Below are 16,684 nucleotides of genomic sequence, written 5' to 3' on the forward strand. Positions count from 1 at the left end.
GAGGCTATTGGAGAGACTCAGTAGTGAGGAAGTAGTGGGGAACCAGCGTGTGCATGTGTGTGTTTGTGTATCACTACCAGTGATGATTGGGATTGTATTTTTGTGTACCGCATGATGCCAAATACATTGTCAGGCTCAAAAATATGCATTGTTATTCTTTATTTGTGGCACAGATGGGGAAAGTAATCATTGCAAACTAGGGCTGTCGATTAATCGCAGTTAACTCATGCGATTAACTCAAAAAAATAATCACAATTAAAAAAATCAATCAAGATTAATTGCAGTTTTAATTGCACTGTTAAACAATCAATACCAATTGACATTTATTAAATATTTTGGATGTTTTTCTACATTTTCAAATATATTGATTTCAATTTCAACACAGAATACAAAGTATACAGTGCTCATTTTATATTATTTTTATTACAGATATTTGCACTGTAAAAATGATAAAAGAAATAATATTTTTCAATTCACCTCACACAATTACTGTAATGCAATCTCTTTATTGTTAAAGCACAACTTACAAATGTAGAATTTTTTTTATTACATAACTGCACTCAAAAAAACAATGAAAAACTTTAGAGCCTACAAGTCCATTCAGTCCTACTTCTTGTTCAGCCAATCGCTAAGACAAACAAGATTGTTTACATTTACGGGAGATAATGCTGCTGGCTTCTTATTTACAATGTCACCTGAAAGTGAGAACAAGTGTTCTCGTGGCACCTTTGCAGCTGATATTGCAAGGTATTTATATGCCAGATATGCTAAACATTCATATGCCACTTCATGCTTCGGCCAGCATTCTAGAGGACATGCTTCCATGCTGATGACACTCATTAAAACAATAATGGGTTAATTAAATTTGACTGAGCTCCTTAGGGGGAGAATAGTATATCTCCTGCTCTGTTTTACCCGCATTCTGCCATATATTTCATGTTATAGCAGTCTCGGATGATGACCCAGCACATGTTGTTCGTTTTAAGAACAGTTACACTGCAGATTTGACAAAACGCAGAGAAGGTACCAATGTGAGATTTCTAAAGAGAGCTGCAGCACTCGATCCAAGGTTTAAGAATCTGAAGTGCCTTCCAAAATCTGAGAGGGATGAGGTGTGGAGCATGCTTTCGGAAGTCTTTAAAGAGCAACACTCCAATGCGGAAACTACAGAACTGAACCACCAAAAAAGAAAATCAACCTTCTGCTGGTGGCATCTGACTCAGATGATTAAAGTGAACGGTCTGCACTGCTTTGGATCGTTATCAAGCAGAACCTGTCATCAGCATGGACACATGTCCTCTGGAATGATGGTTGAAGCATGAAGGGACATATGAATCTTTAGCAAATCTGGCATGTAAATATCTTGTTACGCCAACTACAACAATGCCATGTGAACACCTGTTCTCACTTTCAGGTGACATTATAAACTAGATGCGGGCAGCATTATCTCCCGCGGATGTAAACAAACTTGTTTGTCAGAGTGACTGGCTGAACAATAAGTAGGACTGAGTGGACTTGTAGGCTCTAAAGTTTACATTGTTTTATATTTGAATGCAGTTTTTTTGTACATAATTCTACATTTGTAAGCTAAATAGATTGCATTACAGTACTTGTGTGAAGTGAATTAAAAATACTTTTTTTGTTTTTTTACAGCACAAATATTTGTAATTAAAAATAAATATAGAGTGAGCACTGTACTCTGTGTTGTGTTGTAACTGAAATAAATATATTTGAAAATGTAGAAAACATCCAAAAATATTTAAATAAATGGCATTCTATTATTGTTTAACAGTGTGATTAATTGCAATTAATTTTTTTAATTGCTTGACAGCCCTATTGCAAACATCTTATGCTGCAGGAGATCGCATTTATCCTTTCAAGATATGGCTGATGACTCCAGTTCAAAACTGCCAAACTAACTGCAATGGTGCACACAAAGGGCCAATTTTTCAAAAAAGTGGCCTCTAGTTTTGCATATGTATTGAATTATAGAAATTAGAACATGGAAAAAATTTGTTAGATTATTCAGTCCCCCTCTCTGACTGCACGGTAGTTTCCTTCATCTCCAGACTAGCATATTTGAACCAAAAATGCCCATTTGCAAGGGTAAATGAACAAAACGGTCTAGACAAATGTACTTTTGCACAAAAGAGTGCATGCACCAGAGTGAGAAAAAATAAGAGAAGGGTTGATGCAGGCTGGAAATCTGGTCTCACGTTTGGGACAGCTGACTCTCAAACTCTTGTGAAAACTCTGAGCATGACAGTTTTCTGAGATCTTCCTTACTCCACAGGCATCTCCACTTGGACCTGTAAGTTGAAATAAAAACATAATACCATTAGAAAAATAATTATCATAGTACATCCAACCTAGCTGGAAGCAGGAAGTACTGAAAGCCACATAAGAATATCTGTTTCATGAGATTTCGTAATCCATTGCTTTTCCAAAGAAACTCAGATACTTTAATAAACATGGAGAACTTTTGGAAGCTTACTGAAACTGAGAAACCTGCTGTTAGGATATAGATATTCAGGCCTGTCTGCAAAGGCCTGTACTTTAAGAATTTAGGTGTATTCTTATCACTTAGCTAGTTCTAGAAGTATAAAAAAGAGAATCAAAATCACTGTCTGCCGATGTAAGGGCCTTTTCTTACTGTGACAGTCTGAGGCCCTGTTCTTAGGCTAAGGCCTTTGGCTAAGCAACAGAGGCAGCCATAAGCTAGGAAGCGACCGGTCACATCCTCACATTCCAAACTAGTCACATTGAAAGAAGGTGCTATTGGGCTGTTAAGAATACAATCCTGTCCTAATAATGCCTATCACCTCCAGAGAAAGGGAAGTGCCTAGAAAATGTAAAAGGAAACAGCATCCTGTCTGGCAAGAACTCACTTATCAATACTGGGATGTGAAATCCTCACTTCTGTATTGTTTTGTCATTATAGTTCCCACTTTGCTATTGTTTGTCTGTATAATCTCTGTCTGGTTCTGTAATTGTTCCTGTCTGCTGTATAATTAATTTTGCTAGGTGTAAACTAATTAAGGTGGTGGGATATAATTGGTTACATAATCATGTTACAATATGTTAGGATTAGTTAGTTAAATTTCAGGAAAATGATTGGTTAAGGTATAGCTAAGCAAAACTCAAGTTTTACTATATAATCTGTAGTCAATGAGGAAGTGAGTGGGCGTGGGTGGGAGGGGGCGGGCATGCGGGAGGAAAAGATGGGAACAGGGAATGGGGGTAAGGAAATTAGAATCATGTTTTGCTAAAGGGAGAGATGAGAACAGGGAATGGGAGTGGAGAAACTGGAATCCTGTTTGGCTAAAGGGAGAAATGGGAACAGGGACACAAGTGTAAGGCTCTGTGGTGTCAGAGCTGGGAAGCAGGATACTAAGGAAGGAAACTAAAATCATGCTTGCTGGAAGTTCACCCCAATAAACATCGAATTGTTTGCACCTTTGGACTTCGGGTATTGTTGCTCTCTGTTCATGCAAGAAGGACCAGAGAAGTAAGTGGGTAAAGAAATAAGCCCCCTAACACCTGCCTACAACTTTTGAAGTTCTCCCAATACTACACTATGTATAAGTAGTTTTTTTTTATAACTCCCATTAAAGGTGCAGTGGATGATTATAAAGCCCATGTCTTTATTCACCTGTAAAATTAAAGAATCACTCCACTTAACTAAGGAAGATCTGGAATAATCCAACTTGATGTTCTCAACTTTTCTAGTTCTGTTGCCTTAATCACAAAGCTACCACACAGCATACTGAAGAGTATTTGCTTAGGTGAAAATCTCAGCTCTGAACGGTTTCTACCCCTTTGATGCACTGAAGGTTGTTTTTCTATTTAAAAGTTATGTCCATGTTTTTAACAAAGCTTTCTTTCTGCCACTACTGACTCAGTTAAGTGCTGTGACTGCTTCTGCTATATTGCTTCTATTTCCCTTGTTTCCGAGTAATGCGTCTTATCTCCAGCTGTTGCCACACATGCTCCCTATCTTTATTTCAGCTCCAGTTCCCGCCAGTCACAGTACAATTTTTTTCAACTGCTGCCAATTCTCACCACAGGAAGCACACACAATTACTCCAGTAAGGTAATTAATATATTTTACAAGCAGGATGGCCATTTTTCAATGCAGGTGCATTTAATAAAGAAAGGACCATCAAGAAATGAACCAGATTGGGATGACTTGTCATTCTGAGCCAAGAGGAACACTAAAGGCACTGATCAGGTTAAGATTCACTTGGAATTAAAGATTATCGGTGAATAATCTGTTTTCAAACAATGCTGTTCTCTCCCCTCCCCCCTCCAACAGTGTCAGTGAAGTCTGTTGGAAACAAGCTTGGACAAAGAGCAGTTTGCGGTTCTACATTCCCCATTCAGCAAGAATATGAGGCAAACATGATTGTCTTCTCTGTATTTTCAGGGTGGCCACCCAGGAGGAAAAATACCCAGTTAGGGAAAGGGGAAAAGAGAGAGAAACAAGAAAGGAAGAAGTAGTGAGGAAGGGTGGCCCAGTGGATGCTAGCCTGGGATTTAGGAGACTGAGTTCAAGTCTCTCTTCTGCTACAAACTTCCTGTGGGACCTTGGGTAAGTCACTTAGTCTCTCTGTGCCTCAGTTCCTCTTCTGTAAAATGGGGATAACAGTACTTCCCTGCTTCATAGGCATGCTGGAAAGATAAATATCTTAAATATTGTGAGGTGCTCAGATAGTATGGTAACGGAAGCCATAAGTTCCTCTAAAATCGATAGAGAGCACACCCCTCCCCCAAACATGGCAGATACTCAGTGTAAGGCTTTTGATGGGTGTACAGGTCAGATACAGTACTTGTGGTTACACCAAATACAAGGGATTCTGGTTAGAGACAAGGCCAGATGTTCTGTCTAACCCTTCTGCTTGACTCTTTATACATCAACATTATCATCCGGGAGTGTCTGTATGCTGACTACACCTCATAAGAATCAGTAATGTTCTGGGAACACTATGGGATCCTAGTGGGGAACAGGCCAGCTTTTCTAGTGCCACTTATGATGTCTTTGTGTAGGATGGGTCATATACCTTCTCATCTAAAATCGCATTCTGTCGTTCTTGCCGCTAGTGTTTGTTGCTGTATGAGGCTTATTTCTTGTTCTCTCTTCCAGTCTAAATTCATATACATCCCACATCCCTCTTCCTTCATGGCAAATTGGCAAAAATGATGGGACTCAATTTACTGGACTCTCACGTTTGCTGAGCTGTGTGGCTAATACAGTGCACCTCATACTGAAGGTGTCCACTCATGGTTGAAGCACTATGTGCAAGAGCCCATACTGAGTTAAGTTTCGGGAAGCATATTAAACACAGTCTGTCTGTCTGTTTCTGACACTCTCTAACCTTAAATATCACACACAAGAAAAACATCAAGATGCCCAGTACCTCACTTCTGCTTAGCAATTTGCCCTTATAGATTTTTGCGTGCTTTGGAGTGAATAACAACCACTGTTCCCATTTTTAGCAGAAAAGCAAATTACAATGGTATGGAATCACCTGAAAATGAAAAAGGGAACATTCTGAATCAAAATTCACAAAAACACTTTCAACACTTTCACATGGCTCGAATTATGATTCCAAAGAAATGCAGCAGTTTTGTCTAATGAACTGAAGATGGGCAAGAAACCAGGAACTCCTGAAATCTTAACACAGTTCTGCCACTGACTTGTGGTGTGGCATTGGGCAAGTGACTTATATTTTCTTTATCTCAATGCATCGGTCTATAAAATAGGGTATCAACATTTACTGTTCTCTCTTCTAGAGGTGTAGGTGAGATGAAGGCAGCTGGAAGGCTAAGGGAGTTGCCAGCTTGGGAGGCTCTCTGAGGCATTTCTGTCTTGATTAACTGTGAAGCACTTTTCTGTGCTGGGAACTTGCCATCAAGTTTGGTAGGACTGGGCTGGTTTACTCATTTGCTGTGTTTGAAATCTAGGCTTGGCTGCTGACTGTCTGGGCTAAGGTGCCCTGCAGTTGGGTGAATTAGCAACTAATTGTAGCAGGGCTCTTTGAAGAGAGAGCAGTGCAATTTTTTTAATAAATAGACCAGTGATTAGAGATGTCTGAGGGCTGGTCTACACTACACAGTTAGGTCAACATAAGGCAGCTTATTTTGACCTAATTATGTCAGTGTCTACACTACAGCCTTCCTCCCGCTGTCTTGTCAATTTCACGACAGGAGAAGGGGGAGGGGGCAGCTGAGAAGCCCCAAGCGGCTTCCTCTGCTCCCTGTGGGGAACACAGAGTGGAGGGGGGCCAGCTCACCGCGAGCCCAGGAGCTGTGGGGCAGCAAAGAAGAGAGGATGTAGGAAGGTGGTTGTTGGTGACTCCTTTCTGAGGGGGGGTGTAGGCATCATGTCCCAGGAGGTGGGTTGCCTGTCTGAGGCCCACATCCCAGATATTAAAGAAAGTTTACCAAGGCATGCATCCTCTGACCACTAGCCAATATTCCTCATCCATGTGGGCACTAATGATACTGCCAGATATGAACCTGGCACACAGGATCTGGTCCAAGAGGTGAATACAGCTGAACCACTCGGTAATAGTAACTACAATGTGATTAAATTTAACATCCGTGTAGGGGAGAAAATATAAAAGAAACCCACCACAGTACCAGTTAGCTTCAAAAAAGGGAACTACACGGAACTGAAGCTAGCTAAACGGAAAATAAAAGGAACTGTCACAAGAGTGAAATGCCTGCAAGCTACATGGAAACTTTTAAAAACACCATTATAGGGGCTTAAATGATATGTATGCCCCAAATTAAAAAAAGTGAGTATGAGGACCAAAAACTTGCTACCACGGCAAAACAAAAGAGGTGGTTAGAGGCAGAAAGATATCCTTTAAAAATAGGAAGTCAGATCCTACGGAGGAATAGAAAGGAACATAAGCTCTCGGAAGTCAAATGTAAAAGTATAATTAGGCAGGCCAAAAAAGAATTTGAAGAGCAACTTTAAAAATCAAAAAAATTTTAAGTACATCAGTAGCAGGAAGCCTGCCAGACAATCAGTGGGGCCACTGAACGACTGAGGTGCTAAAGGAACACTCAAGGAAGACAAGGCTATTGTGGAAAAGCTAAACGCATTCTTTGCATCGGTTTTCACTGCAGAGAATGTGAGGGAGATTCCCACACCTGAGCCATTCATTTTAGGTGACAAATCTGAGTAACTGTCCCAGACTGAGGTCTCAGCAGAGGAGACTTTGGAACAAATTGATAAATTAAACAGTAATAAGTCACCAGGACCAGATGGTATTCACCCAAGAGTTCTGAAGGAACTCAAATATGAAATTGCAGAACTAGTAACTGTGCTATGTAACCTATCACTTAAATCAGCTTCTGAACCAAATGATTCCAGGAGAGTTAATGTAACACCAATTTTTTTAAAAAGGCTCCAGAGGCAATCCTGGCAATTACAGGGCAGTAAGCCTAACTTCAGCATCAGGCAAATTGGTTGAAACTATAGTAGAGAACAAAATTATCTGACATAGATGAACACAATATGTTGGGAAAGAGTCAACACAGCTTTTGTAAAGAGAAATCATGCCTCACCAACCTATTAGAATTCTTTGAGGAGGTCAACAAGCATGTGGACAAGGGTAGACCAGTCAATATAGTGTATTTGGACTTTCAGAAAGACAAGGTTCCTCACCAAAAGGTCTTAAGCAAAGGGAAGACTCACAGCATAAGAGGGAAGATACTCTCATCAGTCACTAATTGGTTAAAAGACAGGAAACAAAGGGTAGGAATAAATGTTTTTCACAGTGGAGAGAGATAAATAGGTGGTCCCCCAAGGATCTTTACTGGGACCGGTGCTGTTTAATATATTCATAAATGATCTCGAGAAAGGGGTAAACGGTGGGGTGGTGAAGTTTGCAGGTGATACAAAATTACTCAAAATAACTAAGTCCATGACCAAGGGATCTCAGAAAACTGGATGAGTGGGAAAGAAAATGGAAGATGAAATTCAATATAGATAACTGCAAAATAATGCACTTTGGAAAACATAATCCCAACTACACACCCATAAATTGATGCCGTCTAAATTAGCTGTTATAACTCAAGAAAGATCTTGGAGTTATTGTGGATAGTTCTCTGAAAACATCTGCTCAATGGGCAGCGGCAGTCAAAAATGATAACTGTGTTAGGAATCATTAGGAAAGGGATAGATAAGACGACAGAAAATATCATAATGCCACTACATAAACCCATGGTACACCCATACGATTAATACCAGGTGCAGTTCTGGTCGCCCCATCTCAAAGAAGATATATTTAGAATTGGAAAAAGCACAGAGAAGGGGAAGAAAATGATTAAGGGTATGGAAGAGCTTCCATGGGAGGACAGATTAAAAAGACTGGGACTGTTCAGTTTAGAAAAGAGACAGCTAAGGCTGATATGATAAAGCTCTCTATATATGTCACGAGTGATGTGGAGAATGTGAACTAGGAAGTGTTATTTTCCCCTTCACATAACACAAGAATCAGGGGTCACCCGATGAAATTAATAGGCAGCAGGTTTAAAACAAACATAAGGAAGTACTTTTGCACACAAAACATAGCCAACCTGTGCAACTCATTGCCAGGGGATGTTGTGAAAAACAAAAGTATATTGAGTTGAAAAAAATAATTAGGTAAGTTCATGGTTGATAGGGTCATCAATGGCTATTAGACAAGATGGTCAGGGATGTAACTCCCTGCTATGGGTGTCCCTAAACCACTGATTGCCAGAAGCTGGGTCTGGACAAGAGGGGATTTGCCCTGGTAATTGCACTTGGTAATTGTCCTGTTCTGTTCATTCCCTCTGAAGCATCTGGCACTGGCCACTGTCGGAAGACAGGATATTGGGCTTGATGGACCGTTAGTCTGATCCAGTATGACATTTTTATTTTCTTGTACATCTTTCTGGTTGAGGGTAAGGGCCTAAGCAGGGACAGATGAATCGTAGAAATGAAAGCATGGCTGCGAAGATGTTGTCAACAGGAGGGTTTTGGCTTCCTTGATGATGGGATGCTGTTCAGGGAAGGAGGGCTTCTGGGAAGAGATGGGTTTCACCTAACCAAGAAGGAAAAGAGCATTTTCACACACTGACTCACTGATCTAGTGAAGAGGGCTTTAAACTAGGTTCAGAGGGTGCAGGTGACAAAAACCCACAGGTAAGTATAAAAAGGTGATCTTAATAGGGGGCTAAATGTTGTGGAGGAGGGGGAAAGGAATCCAAAATTGCAATAGGGTCATAGGAGCAGCAAGAGGGAAAACAGTGGGAGAATCTGCCACAAATGTAAGGAGTATAGGGAATAAAAACAAAGAACTGGAAGTATTAACACATAAGCTAAATTATGACTTAACTTGCACCATTGAGACTTGGTGGGGCCAATCTGATGACTGGAATATTGGTACTGAGGGGTATAGCTTGTTCAGGACAGACAGGCAGGGGTAAAAGGGACGAGGCGTTACATTGTATGTCAAGAATATACTTGTTTTGAGGTCCAGAAGGAGGTGAGAGGCAGATCAGCTGCAACTCTGTGTGTAAAGATAAAAAGGGATGAAAAACCAGGGTGATGTCATGGTATGGGGATCTACTCTAGACCACCAAATCAGGAGGAGGAGGTGGACGAGGCATTTCTAGAATAAATAGCAAAAATACCCAAATCACAGGACCTGGTAGTAAGGGGGACTTTAACTACCCAGACATTTGTTGGAAAAGTAATATGGCACAACACAAAATGTCCAGTAAGTTCTTTGAGTGCCCTGGCAACAACTTTTTATTTCAGAAGGCTGAGGAAGTAAGTACATGGTACAAACATTTTAGACTTGATTTGGACTAACAGGGAGAAATTGGTTGCCGATCTGAAGGTCATACAAGGGTTTCATGGAAACCTTGCCTTAGATTCACCAAAAGTTTGTCAAACACAGATGTTTTGAAGCAACATTTTGGGCTTGACTAATTGGCAATTTCCATCAAAATTTGTTTCATCAGAAAATTTCTGATCAGCTCCAGTAGACGGTGATCATCATTTGCAGGCAATTCATAGGCTGCAATTTATTGATGTTCGGCCCAGTTTAGCAACACAGTTAAGCATCTGCATAACTTTAAACACCTATTTACATGTTTAAAATAGTGATATGAATGATACCAGACTAGGATCTGGGGTAACAAACATCATCTAGTTGCAGGGTGACCAGATGTCCCGATTTTGTAGGGACAGTCCTGATTTTTGGGTCTTTTTCTTATATAGGTTCCTATTACCCCCCACCCCCGTCCCTATTTTTCACACTTGCTGTCTGGTCACTCTATCTAGCCAGGTATTACTGAAACCTGGTGGGATGATTCACATGATTGGAATATTAAATTAATGGTTATAATCTATTTAGGAAGGACTGAGTGGGCAAAAAGAGAAGGGGAGTGGCACTGTGATGGGGTGTACAAACCCCACACTGGGCAACAAGGGGTAAAGGGATTATTTTGGGCTCAGCCAGCCCCATCCCACCACACCTGCAGCAAATGCTCCATCTGCTGGAGGAATTAAAAGTCAGGGAATTAGATCCTTTGAGCTGCAGAGCTGGAGGTGAGCAGACCTGCAGCCCACACCTCCAGCCGAGCCGAGCTGAGCCAAAGACTCTGAAACAGCTGCCCAAAGGCGCCTCCGTGAGGGAAGAGAGGATCCACTCTGGAGACAACCAGAGAGAGAAGCATCCAGTGGATCTAGGACATTGGTAAACCCCACTTAGCTATTGTGGTTTGGGTTTCCCCACCAGGGATAGATGAGAGGAAGAGGCCCAGGGAGGACAGCCCTAAGCAGTCTTGGTTGCCAGACTACTGGTAGCCCAAAGGACCCTGGGTCAGAGCCCAGTGGACTGGGAGGGCTTAGGCTCCCCTCCCCACAACTCTCTTGGCAGTCAGGAGCTGCAGCCATGACCACTAGGCCACATACCCCAAGTGAGGACTGTTGCAGGCACACTCTGTTGAAAATGGCATTGCCCATTTCTGAGTGAGAAGTAAATAATTCTGAATGCTTATGGATCAGTGTCCTAAAAAAAAATAAAAATCATAAGATGGGCTACTGTTGGTGTCTGCTATGGACCACCAAATCACACTCGGGAACAGGATGACTGGCTCCTGAAGCATCTACCTATAATGTGCAGTGAAATAAATGCTGTATGAAAATGGGCCACTTCAATCTGAGGGACACACGCTGGAGGTCTCATGTTTCCAGTACTAAAATATCTTTGAAATTTCTAAATATTACAGGTGACAATTTCCTAACCCAAGAAGTGTTGCATGGGGGGATTCTATGTTAGGTCTCTTCTTGATGAATAAAGGAACTGATCACAGAATTAACAATTAGTGGTAGCTTAGGGGACAAGTGATCATGACTTGACCACTCTGTTATTTGCAAACAGAAAACAAATTCAAGCCAGTAATATATATACTTGGTGATTTAAAAGGGCCAATGTCACAAAACTGAAAACAATTATGAACCATATCAGTTGGGAGAAAGAATTGAAACAGAAAAATGTGAATGATGATTAGGACTTATTTAAGAATTTTTTAGTAAATGCCCAAAAAGCCACAATTCCGCAATCGAGAAAGAAAACCACATTGGTTAAAAAAACAACTTGGCTTAGAGGGAAAGTGAAGGGAGCTATATTATATTATATAAATGGAAAAGGAGGTTGATAGTAACTAATATAAATCAGAAATAGAACTTCAGAAAATGTATAAGGGAAGCAAAGGGACAGAAGGAGAAATATACAGCCAGCAGAGTTAAGGACAAAAGAAGGAATGTTTTAAAGTACACCTCTACCCGATATAATGTGACCAGATATAACATGCATTGGGATATAACGCGGTAAAGCAGTGCTCCGGGGGGGGTGGGGCTGCGCGATTCCAGTGGATCAAAGTAAGTTTGATATAACGCGGTTTCACCTATAACGCGGTAAGATTTTTTGGGTCCCAAGGACAGCGTTATATCGGGGTAGAGGTGTACATTAAGAACAAAAATAATCCTATAACTGGCACTGGTGCACTGATAGAATTGTCAGTAATAATGAAGAAAAGGCAGAAATGTTCAATAAATATTTCTGTCCTGTATTTGTGAAAAAGCCAGATGATGTAGTCATATCATATGATGATGAAGACACACTTTTCATTCCAATAGTAACTCAGGAGGATGTTAAACAGCAGCTACTAAAGCTAGACATTTAAAAATTAGGATAACTTACATCCAAGCATTTTAAAAGAGCTGGCTGAGTAGTTCATTAGACCGTTAATTTTGATTTTCAATCATTCTTGGAACACTGGTGAAGTTCCAGAGGACTGGAAGAAAGCTAAGATCATGCCAATATTTTATAAGTTTAAACAGGATGATCCAGGTAATTATAGGCCTGTCAGCCTGACATCGATCCCAGGCCAAATAATGAAATGGCTCATATGGACTGAAATGATAAAGAATTAAAAGAGAATAATGGGTTTATGGAAAATAGATCCTTTCAAACTAACTTTTTTTTTCTTTTTTAATAAAATCACAGGTTTGCTTAAAAAGGTAATAGAGTTGATTTATTACACCTAGACTTCTGTAAGGCATTTGATTTGATGCCACATGACATTTTGATTAAAAAACAAGAATGATACAAAATTAACATGAATTAAAAACTGTCTAACTGAGCAATCTTAAAACTTATTTGGAAATGGAGAATCAACATCGAGTGGGTGTGTTAAGTGGGGTTCTGCAGGATTAGCCTTGCACTATTTATCATTTTTATCATCAACGACATGGAAGAAAACAAAATCATCACTGATAAAGATTGGGGGAGTACTAAATAATGAACAGGGCAGGTCACTGATACAGAATGATCTGGTTCATTTGGTGCAAGCAAACAATATGTGTTTTACCACGGACAAATGCAAAGGCAGACATCTAGGAACAAAGAATGTAGGCCATACTTACAGGATGGGGGACCCCATCCTGGGAAGCAGTAATGCTGAAGAAGAGTTGGTGGTCATGGTGGGTAATCAGCTGAACAGGAGCTCCCATTGAGGCACTGTGGCCAAAAGAACTAATGCTATCGTTGGGTGCATAATCAGGGGAATATCAAGTAGGAGTAGGGAGGTTTTATTACCTCTATATGTGACATTGGTGTGACTGCTATAGGAATATTATATCCAGTTTTGGTGTCCACAGTTCAAGGAAGATATTGATAAATTGGAGAGGGTTCAGAGAAGAGCCATGAGAATGATTAAAGCATTAAGAAAACATGCCTTATAGTGATAGATTCAAAGAGCTCAATCTATTCAGTTTAACAAAGAGAACATTAAGGGGTGGCTTGATCTCAGTTTATAAGTACCTACCTGGGGAACTAATATTGGATAATGGGCTCTTCAATCAAATATCCAATGGCTGGGAGTTGAAACTAGATGAATTCAGACTGGAAATAAGGACAGTGAGGGTAATTAACCATTCAAACAACTTGCCAAGGGTTGTTGTGGATTCTTCATTGCTGGCAATTTTTAAATCAAGATTGGATGCGTTTCTAAAAGATATGGTCTTGTTTAAAACAGGAATTTATTCAGGGACATTCTATGGCCTGTGTTATACAGAAGATCCGTCATTTTTAAAGACACTAAGGACAATTAGGTGCTCAACTCCCATTGAAAGTCAGAGGAGTTGGGGATTTAACTGCCAGATTTCTGCCTTTGAATATCTCCCTAGGTGATTAGGCTTGTGGAAGTTCCTTTCTATGTGGAACCCTCCTCACCCTCCATTCCCATGCAGAGGGAATTTCATTAAACACCCCCACCCTCTTACAGGGTCAGAGATCTACAGCTGGGGAGGGTGCAAGTGCGGGAAGGGGTGCTGAAGACTCTGCTGGGGGACAAGAATTGTTCCACTCATGTCCTGGGAAAATCTAGAAGAGCTAATGAAGACTGGGCTAAATTAATTTTTTTCAAGGTTCCTTCCATACTCGGAGAAACCCCAGGCTTAGGTCTTTGACCCTGAGAGCAATGGGTCAAAGGAAAGCCCTGGCAGTGGGGCTCCAATAAAGCTGCACTTGTCAGAAACTGACTTCAGCTGATGCAGAGGCACAGGGCATTCACATGGAGGGTCCTGGCATCCTATAGATCTCAGAGGAACCACAGTTCTTGGAGGCGGAACACTTGCTCTCCAAGAACAATTTGTCCCCGGAGATCCTCCTGGGGCAGCAGCACAGCCGTAGACCACCTTTTACACAGGGCTCAGCCGTAAGAATCAGTCTTGCCCATCATGTTATTTTGTATTACTGTATGGCAAATGTTTGTAAGTGAGATATAGGGCACTATCCAAATTGCAACTCTTATCGCTGTGATAATGTGCAGTGTCTTTGCTAATGAAGGGCCAGATTCTGCCACCCTTCTCACAGTGATTAATATCTTATTCAGTATGAAGCCCTGCTGAACTCAATAGGAAGTAAGTGAAGTAAGATTGTGACGTAAGTCACTTCTCTGTGTGAATGAAGGTGACAGAATCAGGTCCATAATATTCAGAATTGTATGCATCATTTGCATACTTATTCTCGCTTAAACTCTGTGATGCTAAGCATCTGTATCACCAGAAAGCACAATGTATTCTCATGGACTTGCCTATGTAGCCCACAAGAAATTTTCAGGAAAAAGCCTTGATTCATTTACACGGATTTGTTCTAACTTTTCTTAGGAGTTTTGTTTCTGTTATCTGAACATGTGCTGCCACCTATAGTCAACTCCGTGAAATGACTCTTTGCTCTTTCAAATACATAGCAAAACATCTAAAATACATAGCAAAACATCTCAGTTCTATTATATCTCCTCACTTTCTTTATGTTACTGGAGAAAAAAAATGATGTTACTTCAAATTAAATATGTGCAAGGATAAAGGAAAACAATTTGCTATTTATGTTAACGATAGTCTGTTGATAACATCTCACTGTTTGTGAATACAATATTACAACATGGCAACCACTTCTCTCCATTCTCTCTTGAGAAGTGGAAAAGAAAATCATAGAATCATAGAATATCAGGGTTGGAAGGGACCTCAGGAGGTCATCTAGTCCACCCCCTGCTCAAAGCAGGACCAATCCCCAACTAAATCATCCAAGCCAGGGCTTTGTCAAGCCTGACCTTAAAAATATCTAAGAAAGGAGATTCCACCACCTCCCTAGGTAACGCATTCCAGTGTTTCACCACCCTCCTAGTGAAAAAGTTTTTCCTAATCTCCAGCCTAAACCTCCCCCACTGCAACTTGAGACCATTACTCCACGTTCTGCCATCTGCTATCACTGAGAACAGTCTAGATCCATCCTCTTTGGAACCCTCTTTCAGGTAGTTGAAAGCAGCTATCAAATCCCCTCTCATTCTTCTCTTCCTCAGACTAAACAATCCCAGTTCCCTCAGCCTCTCCTCATAAGTCATGTGTTCCAGTCCCCTAATCATTTTTGTTGCCCTCCGCTGGACGTTTTCCAATTTTTCCACATCCTTCTTGTAGTCTTGGGCCCAAAACTGGACACAATACTCCAGATGAGGCCTCACCAATGTCAAATAGAGGGGAATGATCACGTCCCTCGATCTGCTGGCAATGCCCCTACTTATACATCCCAAAATGCCATTGGCCTTCTTGGTAATAAGGGCACATTGTTGACTCATATCCAGCTTCTCGTCCACTGTAACCCCTAGGTCCTTTTCTGCAGAACTGCTGCCTAGCCATTCGGTCCCTAGTCTGTAGCGGTGCATGGGATTCTTCCATCCTAAGTGCAGGACTCTGCACTTGTTCTTGTTGAACCCCATCAGATTTCTTTTGGCCCAAATCCTCTAATTTGTCTAGGGCCCTCTGTATCCTATCCCTACCCTCCAGCGTATCTACCACTCCTCCCAGTTTAGTGTCATCTGCAAATTTGCTGAGGGTGCAATCCACACCATCCTCCAGATCATTAATGAAGATATTGAACAAAACCGGCCCGAGGACCGACCCTTGGGGCACTCCACTTGATACCGGCTGCCAACTAGCCATTGATCACTACCCGTTGAGCCCGACAGTCTAGCCAGCTTTCTATCCACCTTATCGTCCATTCATCCAGCCCATACTTCTTTAACTTACTGGCAAGAATACTGTGGGAGATTGTGTCAAAATCTTTGCTAAAGTCAAGGAACAACACATCCACTGCTTTCCCCTCATCCACAGAACCAGTTATCTCGTCATAGAAGGCAATTAGATTAGTCAGGCATGACTTGCCCTTGGTGAATCCATGCTGACTGTTCCTGATCACTTTCCTCTCCTCTAAGTGCTTCAGAATTGATTCCTTGAGGACCTGCTCCATGATTTTTCCAGGGACTGAAATGAGGCTGACTGGCCTGTAGTTCCCAGGATCCTCCTTCTTCCCTTTTTTAAAGATGGGTACTACATTAGCCTTTTTCCAGTCATCCGGGACCTCCCCCGATCACCATGAGTTTTCAAAGATAATGGCCAATGGCTCTGCAATCACATCCGCCAACTCCTTTAGCACTCTCGGACGCAGCGCATCCGGCCCCATGGACTTGTGCTCATCCAGCTTTTCTAAATAGTCCCGAACCACTTCTTTCTCCATAGAGGGCTGGTCACCTCCTCCCCATGCTGTGCTGCCCAGTGCAGTAGTCTGGAGCTGACCTT

At 41.3% G+C, this 16,684-nt stretch overlaps 1 long non-coding RNA gene across 1 annotated transcript in view; it reads right to left on the bottom strand.

Moving 5' to 3' along the window:
* Nucleotides 1-1,836: 1,836 nt before the first annotated feature.
* LOC141983813 (uncharacterized) overlaps nucleotides 1,837-16,684 on the bottom strand; it is a 59,468-nt gene continuing 44,620 nt past the window's right edge. The window contains exon 3 of the long non-coding RNA XR_012638522.1: nucleotides 1,837-2,309. This is a non-coding gene — a long non-coding RNA (uncharacterized LOC141983813). The remainder of the gene's footprint in view (nucleotides 2,310-16,684) is intronic.

This window comes from Natator depressus, chromosome 3 (assembly GCF_965152275.1).
Source record: "Natator depressus isolate rNatDep1 chromosome 3, rNatDep2.hap1, whole genome shotgun sequence".
In the NCBI taxonomy this organism is placed as follows: domain Eukaryota; kingdom Metazoa; phylum Chordata; order Testudines; family Cheloniidae; genus Natator; species Natator depressus.